Below are 9394 nucleotides of genomic sequence, written 5' to 3'. Positions count from 1 at the left end.
TGATTTAACTCTTGATTTCTCCTTTGACCCCTGGAATATGTAGAGTTGTGTTATTTAGTTTCCAGATATTTGGGGGATTTTCTAGATACCTTTCATTTATTTCTAACTTAATTGCTTTGTGGTGAGAGAACACACCTCGCATGATTTGATTCCTTTAAAATTTTTTGAGACTTGTTTTATGATCCCAAAAAAGGTCTGCCTTGGCAAATGGTCCATGTGCACTTAAAAACAATGTGTTCTGCTGTGGTTGGAAAGATTATTTTATAAATGTCAATAAGGTCAAGTTGGTTGATAGTGTTGTTCGAATCTTCTAAATCATTACTGATTTTTTGTCCACTTGTTCTATCAATTATGGAGACAGGGGTATTAAAAACTCCAACTATTGTGGTACCTAGCTGCCTCAATCGGAGGAGCATGCGACCCTTGATCTCAGAGTTGTAAGTTCAAGCCCCACGTTGAGTGTACGGAGATTACTTGAAGTAAAATAAAACAAAATCTTTTAAGAAAAGAAAAAGAAAACTCCAACTACAATTATAGGTTTGTCAATTTCTCTTTGCATTCTGTTAATTTTGCTTATGTATATTGATGCTCTATTCTTAGATTCTTAATACTTAGCTTTGTTATGTCTTCCTGATGAATGGACACATTCATTCCTTATGAAATGGCACTCTTTGTGCCTGGTGATACTTTTGCTCTGAAATTTGCTTTGTCTAATATTATTGTTGCCATTTGTCTAATATTACTATTGCCATTAGGGCTTTCTTTAGAATAGTGTTACATGGTAAGTCTTTTTTTTTTCTATCCTTTTATTTTTAACATATTTGTATTTTTATATTTAAAGTGGGTTTCTTTTTGTAACTCTTTTAGCCAACTTGACAATAAATCATCTTTAATTAAGTAATTAATTAAAAATAAATAAATAAAGTGGTTTTCTTGTAGGTGGCATATAATTTGATCTTGGTTTTGTTTTGTTTTTTTCTCTCTAAAAATCTCTCACCTTTATTTGGGATTTTTAGACCACTGCATATAATGTGATCACTGTTAGGGTTAGGTTTGAGTCTATCATTTGCTATTTCTTATCTGTATCGTTTGTTCTTTGTTCCATTTTTCCTTTTTCTGCCTCTTCTGCATTATTATTAGTGATGCAACTTTATCCTTTTTGTTGGATTGTTAGCTACAACTCTTCATTGGGTTGTTTTAGTGGTTGCTGTTGGGTTCATAATATACATATTTAACTTATCACAGTCTACCTTCAAGTAATATTGTGTGGCTTCATGTATAATATAAGAACCTCACACCTGTATACTTGTATATCTTCCCTTAAAACCTTCGTGCTATTGTGGTCATACGTTTTACTTCTATGTATGTTAGAAGCCCTCAAATGTATTGCTATTATGTTCTTTACTTTGAACAAGTCAATTATCTTTAAGAAGACTTAAATAAAAAGAACAAAATTTTACTATTTAGCCACATTGTGTTTCTATTGCTTTTCACTCCTAGGTGTAGACCTATGTTTCTATCTGGAATCACTTTCCTTCTGCTCGAATGACTTCCTTGAACATTTCTTGTAGTGTAGGTCTTCCAGATTTTTTGTGTCCAAAAAAAGTCTGTATTTCATCTTTGGTTTTGAAAGACGCTTTCACTAAGTAGAATCTAGGTTTGGCAGTTTTAAATATTTCAAAGAGGTTGCTCCACTCTCTTTTGGTTTGCATGGCTTCTTTTCTTTCTTTCTTTCTTTCTTTCTTCCTTTCTTCCTTTCTTCCTTTCTTCCTTTCTTCCTTTCTTGAAAGAGAGAGACCACAAGGGCAGGGGAGAGGAACAGTGGGAGAGAGAGAGAGAAAGAGAATCCCAAGTGGACTCCATACTCAGTGAGGAGCCCAATGCAGGGCTCGACCCCGGGATCATAACCTGAGCTGAAATCAAGAGTCAGTCACTCCACTGGCTGAGCCACCCAGGCATCCCTGGCTTGCGTGGTTTCTACAGAAAAATCTGCTGTCAACTCTTTTTGGTTCTCCTGCATGTAATGTGTCTTTTATCTCCTACTGCCTTTAGGATTTGTTCCCTTTTGGGGCCCCTGGGTGGCTCAACTTTGGGATATTTAGACAACTGCATACAATGTGATCCCTGATAGGGTTAGGTTTGAGTCTATCATTGGCTATTTTTTATCTGTATCATTTGTTCTTTGTTCCATTTTTCCTTTTTCTGCCTTCATCTGCATTAATTGAATATTATTAGTGATTCAATTTTATCCTAGTTGAGTGTCAGTCAAGTCAGTTGAGCGTCTGACTTCAGCTCAGGTCATGATCTCGCAGTTTGCAAGTTTGAGCCCCAAGTCAGGTTCTGTGCTGACAAAGCCTGGAGCCCGCTTCGGATTCTGTGTCTCCCTGTCTCTCTGCTTCTCCCCTGCTCACACTCTCTCTCTCTCTCAAAAAAATAAATAAACATTAAAAATTAAAAAAAAAAAAAAGAATTACCTGGACATTAATTTTTGCTTAGTCTTATTAAGAATTTGCTCTTTATTACTGGTTTTAAGCAATTTGATTATGATGTGCTTTGGTATAGTTTTCTTTTTTCTTTTAAGATTTTATTTTATTATTATTTTTTAACGTTTATTTATTTTTGAGAGCGAGCACAAGCAAGGGAGGAGCAGAGACAGAGAGGGAGACAGAGAAACCGAAGCAGGTTCCAGGCTCTGAGCTGTCAGCACAGAGCCCGACGCAGGGCTTGAACCCATGAACCGTGAGATCATGACCTGAGCCGAAGTCGGATGCTCAACCGACTGAGCCACCCAGGCACCTCTCTATTTATTTTCTTTATTCTTTCTTTCTGTGTTTCATTTTGGATAGCCTCTGTAGTGAGACCTTCGGGTTCACTGATTTTTTTTCCTTCTGCAATGTCTGTTCAGCTGTTAATCCCATACAGTAGATTTTTTCATCTCAGACGTTATTGTTCTCTTTTCTAGAAGTTCAATATTGGCCTTTTTTTTTTTTAACATCTTTTACATTTGTATTTAATGTAGTCAATATTTCCTATAGTTTCCTAAACATACAGAATACAGTTATAGTTGTCCTTCATGTACTTTTCTACTAATTCTATCAATGTACATTCTGGGTTGGTATGTTGGTAGCATTTCCTTCTCATTAAGGGTCACGTTTTTCTACTTCTTTGCATACACACGAACTTTTACTGGATCCTGGACCAATCATATTAGATATTGTAAATTTTCTCTTTGGGGGGATGGGATATAATTGCATTCCTAGAAATATTCTTGAGCTTTGTTCCGGGATATGGTTCAATTGGTTGGAAACATTTTGACCGCTTCAAGTATTATTTATGTTTCGTTAGGTGAGACCAGAGCAGCGTTTAGTCTAGGGCTAATGTTCCCCCTAAACTGAGAGAAAAAATCTTTCTAAATATAGCCAATGCGCTGAATATTGGATTTGACATAGTCACAGGAGCCTCAGGCTCTAATTAATTTTGCGTTATTTTATCAATCTGCATATGGAGACTTTTGGGGGCGCATAATATACATTTGTGAAAATAAAGTTTTCCATTCTAAGAGTAATACTTGCTGTTAAGTGAAAATCTACAAAATACAGAAAAGCAGGAAAAAAGAATCCCTTGTATGTCCATTCCCTAGAGATAAATTCTGTTAACATTCTGAGGTACTTCCTTTGCATTACTAGAGAGCACGGGCTTTCTCAGAGCAATGGAAGGATTCTCCCCTCCCAAAGTTATAGAACTTTTTAAAACTTCAGCAAATTAGGGTGCTTCTCTGATTAAATCTAGGAGAAAAATCACCCATACTAACATGCATTTCTTGTTCTCAAGGTGATTTTTTTTAAGTTTATTTGTTTATTTGGGGGGGGAAGGGGCAGAGAGAGAGGGAGAGAGAGAATCCCAAGCGGGCTCCATTCTGTGCTGTCAGCACAGAGCCCGATGCAGGGCTCGATGTCACAAACCTTGAGACCGTGACCTGAGCCGAAGTCAGACACTTAACCAACTGAGCCACCCAGGTGCCCTTCTCACCCTCTTTTTTAGGAAGGCTTGGTCATGGCTGCCTCTCCAGTCTCAGAGCAAGTTGTCCTGGGCCAACCCGTGATGTCAGCAGTTCATCTCCGGATTTTTTCACTTAGGGAACATTTGAGTGCTTGCCAAGTGCTGAGCCTTAGGCTAGTCTGGGTTTTTACAGAATGAATCTGGAGGAAATCATAGGCTGGAGGAGGAGACAGCTATAACCCAAGGACTGTAATGCTAAATACACTGATCCTTAGTTTGAAAGTGCTGCAGGGCTTTAAGGGCAAAGAGGGGGCAGGACTCTATGTCACCCTCTGCTGGGAGCATCAGGAAGGTATTTTAGTTTGGGCTGGTTGGTTTGTTTCCGGTTTTTACAAGAACACCAAAAATACTTTATTAGCTCTCAAAAAAGCAGCCATCACAAGGCACATGAAGTAGAAACATACCTTAGCAGTCAAAGGCTTAGGGTTATATACAATTATAGCTGTTTTTCTTTTGTAGCCTTGCCCATAGCCAGAGGGACGTAAACTAACATTCTGCAGCACCGGTCAGGAAACTCAGGGACACTCGCCAGTGGTTCTGAGCACATTAACAAAAAGACACAAGAATGGATTCGACCACCTTAGTGAAAAATGTCTAGGCTAGAACTGTAAATTCAGTTCAATACTACGAAGCAAACGCTAAAACTTGGTATTACTTCCCGATAGCTCACTCAAGTAGTATCTCATACTATTCTGAGTGACAAAAAGGTGCAAAGTAAACTTATTTACAGATACAATGGTTGAACAGTCCCTTTTAAATCTGCAATTTAGGGGACGCCTGGGTGGCTCAGTTGGTTGAGTGTCCGACTTAGGCTCAGGTCACGATCTCGGGGTCCGTGAGTTCGAGCCCCGGTTGAGCATCCGACTGCTGCTCAGGTCATGATCTCACGGTTCATGGGTTCAAGCCCCATGTCGGGCTTTGCACTGGCAGCGTGGAGCCTGGTTCAGATTCTTTCTCTCTCTGCCCCTCCTCCACTCGCTCTCTCTCTCTCAAAAATAAACACACATCAAAAAAAAATGTTTAAAAAGTCACACACAAGATTACATTGCAACAGCTGTTCCAAATATCTGTTTTTTAGTTTGGGGTGGAGGGAGTGCGGGTTTTTGTTCTTGCTTGGTGTTTATTTCATAGTCATAAACTTAACTCTGCAATCCAGCTAGCCTCAGAGGAGGGTAAGGAAAATATGGGTCCCACAGAACTGCAGTGAGAACACAAAGATTAAAGGGTATTTCGAGCAGATGGGGACAACAGGGTAGCTCCCGGCTACAGAAGGAATAGTCTTACAGCGAAGACAAAAACACAAGTCAAATTTATTAGATTTGTCCACAGTTTGCAATGACGATCTTCTTGCCGGCCTTGCCGTGCCTGGAGCCGAAGTGTTCCGTGGCTTCCTGGATATTCCTGCCCTCTCTCACCTTGTCCAAGACCACAAGCCCGTCACACAATCGCTCAGCGTTGGCAACACAGATGAAGAACTGGGAAGCGTTTGTTTGGGTCCAGTACTTGCCATGGGCAAGATGCCGGGACCCATGTGCTTCATGGGTGAAATTCTCATCATAAAATTTCTCCCCATAGATGGACTCATGGCCAGTGCGGTTACAGTGCATGAAGTCACCACCCTGGCACATAAATCCCGGAATAAGCCTGTGAAGGCAGGAGCCTTTATAATCAAAGCCTTGCTCCCCAGTGCTCGGAGCACTAAGGTTCTCTGCTATGTTTGGAACAGAGATGCGGCCCCACGGCTCGCTGTCACCGCCAATGTCAAAGAATGCCACTGTGGGGTTGACCGTGGCTGGACGGCCTGAAACGTCTGTTTTAAGTTAAGGCACTCATTGAACTATTAATAGCTAAGGGCTTTAAATAAAATTCTACTACCAACTTGGGGCACCTGGGGGGCTCAGTCGGTCGAGCGTCAGACCTTGGCTCAGGGGATGATCTCACCGTCGTGAATACGAGCCCCGCGTCGGGCTCTGTGCCTACAGCTCAGAGCCTGGAGCCTGCTTCAGATCCTGTGTCGTCTTCTCTCTCTGCCCCTCCCCTGCTCGCACTCTGTCTCTCTCTCTTAAAAAAATAAATTAACATTAAAAAAAAAACAAACCTCTACTACCAACTTCATAAATCTGAAATTTTGATGAGTGTTATTTAGAAAACCAGTTTACTTAACCTTTTGCAGAAGAGACAAGGAGACTGAACATAAACTATATCAACACTTAAGTGAGCTGTACTATGCCCTTGTGGCCAGAAAATTGCATTTATTTTTCCCCAAAAGGAAAGCAGTCTTTATTTTTTGGACTTCCAAAGCCTACTTTATGTAACTACAAGCACCGCTGCTTTTGGAAGATTATAGAGAAATTCTTTTTGAAAAAATAGCTTAAAAATTAGTCATACTCGGGGTGCCTGGGTGGCTCAGTCGGTTAAGCATCCAACTTCAACTCAGGTCATGATCTCGCGGTTTGTGGGTTTGAGCCCCGCGTCGGGCTCTGTGCTGACAGCTCAGAGCCTGGAGCCTGTCTGGGATTCTGTGTCTCCCTCTCTCTCTGCCCTTCCCCGGCTCGCACTCTGTCCCTCTCAAAAATAAACATTAAAAAAAAAAATTAGTCATACTGTTGAAACACTCACTCAATATAAATAATTCACTCTTCAATAAGAAATAGAATTATTTTTTTATTTTTTTTAACATTTATTTATTTTTGAGAGACAGAGAGAGATAGAGGGCAAGTGGGGGAGGGGCAGAGAGAGAGGGAGACTCAGAATCCCAGCAGGCTCCAGGCTCCCAGCTGCCAGCACAGAGCCCGACGCAGGGCTCGAACTCACGGACCGCGAGATCATGAGCTGAGCCGAAGTCGGCCACTCAGCCAGCTGAGCCACCCAGGTGCCCCAGAAATAGAATTCTTTATAGCAAGTGCCCCAGAGTCGCGTCACTCAGTTACCGCAGATATTAAAAACCAACGTGTTAAATCGGCAAGATGTTTCTGTAGCCTTACTGAACACCTGTAGCCCTATCCTCTGTTGTCTCAATAGGCACCGCGCTTACCTAAGTAACAGCAGATCACATCTGACAGGTACTAACGCTAAGCTTGTACACTGTACTGACCAAGCCTAACACAGACATGTGTGCTCGCCTCACACGGACGTGTGTCTGATGCACATAAAAGCAGATCTAGTTAATGCCCTTTGGGAACGGGAGAGTTTACTTTGCCTTGACTGGTTCTTGTTCTAAGCAAGGAACTCTCAACCTTTCATTTATAATGATACTCTTAAAAAAAAAAAAAAACAAAAAACAATCCCGTGACATTGACAGTAAAGGGAGCCCATCAGTTCCATCACATGTAGCGTATCTGCACATTACTGCGTGGCAGATATATTGCAGGCTAAACGGCAAAGTCCTATTTAGTGATATCGTAAGCAATGGCTCGAAATACATGTAAGAACTGGGGTCTTTTTCATGTTCCCAAAGTGCTGTTAACAGCGGAGGAGTGAGATAGACACAGGGCGTGAACATCAAAATCAAAGCTGGGGTTCCAGTGTTCAATTTGGTAGCCATGGAAGCTCACGGAGAAGAGGGAGTCCTTTTGCCCAGAGGCCCTGAGCAAAAATGCAGCTTTCCCTTCAGGAAGGGTTTCCGGGGCGCCCTGGGTGGCTCAGTCGGTTGAGTGTCCAAATTCAGCTCAGGTCATGATCTCACAGGTCGTGGGTTCGAGCCCCGTGTTGGGCTGTGTGCTGATAGCTCAGAGCCTGGAGCCTGCTTTGGATTCTATCTCTCTCTCTCTCTCTCTCTCTCTCTCTCTCTCTCTCCTGCCCCTCCCCTGCTTGTACTCTGTCTCAAAAATAAATTTTTTTTAAAAAAGGGCTTCTGCTTTGTAACACTCTCCAGCAACGGGGATTCCCTGTAATCAGAAAAAAATTAGACAGGAGGCAGTGGATGTAATCAATCTGTGGATAGCTATCTCCAGATACCGGACGTTGCTTCTGCCTACGTGACTGCAAACACAGGGTGGTTGTGTCCTCTTCTGTGTCACAACCAGCTTGTGAAATGGCAAAACCGTCTCCACTTATTTCAGGCATTCCAGCAGCTAACTTTGGTCCCACTTAATATAACCAACTAGCCTGTGCTGTGGCTTCAATGGATGTATTTGTGTATTAGGAGGGGTGTCAACCTTCTGCAGTACTAAGCCACCTTCTTTTTCTAAGCTTATCTTCTTTATCCTCTATAGAAGCCAAATATGGATCAAATGTATCAAAAAAAAATGTTGAATGTGGTTTCACAGGGGCTGAATGCTTATGTAATCAAATGCCATTTTGGAGCTAAATCTGAGCCAGCAGGAAAAGGGCATTTTTCAGGATTTAGAAAGGTGTATTAAAAGGCTTAATTCAGACAGGTGTATTTTTCTTTTTTAGAAAAGAAGGGCTTTAACTACTTGTTGTAAGTTCTCGTGGGAAAACACAAGCCCACAGTTCTTGCAACCTTTGTCCCACAGACTGACTTCCTTTCAGGGGTCCAAACAAAGGGACATATTGAATACTGGTGTCTGGGGCACCTGGGTGGCTCAGTCGGTTAACTCTCTGACTTCAGCTCAGGTCATGATCTCATGGGCCATGAGTTTGAGCCCTGTGTCGGGCTCTGTGCTAACATCTCAGAGCCTGGACCCTGCTTCTGACTCTGTGTGTGTTGTGTGTCTCTCTCTGCCCCTCTCCCACTTGTGCTCTGTCTCTCTCTCTCAAAAATAAATATTAAACACACACACACACACACACACATATGTATATATATTGAAATGCTGGTGTCTGGATTGGGAAAGTAAACAACTTTAATGACCAGGTAGCACATCTTTATGCAAATCAGGTAATTAAAAAAGTTTTTTTTTAATGCTTATTTATTTTTGAGAGAGAGACAATGTGAGCAGGGGAGGGGCAGAGAGAGAGGGAGACACAAAATCCGAAGCAGGCTCCAGGCCAGCTCTGAGCTGTCAGCACAGAGCGCAACGCGGAGCTTGAACCCATGAGCTGCGAGATCACGACCTGAGCTGAAGCCAGACGCTTAACCAACTGAGCCACCCAGGCGCCCGCAAGCCAGATAGTTTCAAATTATTTGATTTTGATAAAATTCAATGAGCGCCTCCTGGAATTGTCAGTTGATGGGTCATTAAAACAAGCTTTGGTGATGGTTACTGCACGATTTTTGGCAAATTCTTTGGAAGGAGTTTCAAAAGAACTCTGAGAATTACATTGCTGATGGCAAAACTCTTTTTATTCCCATCTACTTGTTTCATACAAGCCAATTGTCTTGGTCATTACCAAAAAAAAATAGGAACAGAACGACACAGGACCCGTTGAG

General features: G+C 41.8%; 2 pseudogenes; both read right to left on the bottom strand.

Annotated features, from left to right (window-relative positions):
• Positions 1-5372: 5372 nt before the first annotated feature.
• Positions 5373-7506, bottom strand: LOC111560586 (annotated as a pseudogene).
• LOC111560585 lies at positions 7503-9351 on the bottom strand (annotated as a pseudogene).
• Positions 9352-9394: the final 43 nt, after the last annotated feature.

This window comes from Felis catus, chromosome B2 (assembly GCF_018350175.1).
Source record: "Felis catus isolate Fca126 chromosome B2, F.catus_Fca126_mat1.0, whole genome shotgun sequence".
Lineage (NCBI taxonomy): Eukaryota > Metazoa > Chordata > Mammalia > Carnivora > Felidae > Felis > Felis catus.
The sequence above is the reverse complement of the archived record's forward strand: the minus strand, read 5'-3'. Positions and strand labels throughout refer to the sequence as shown.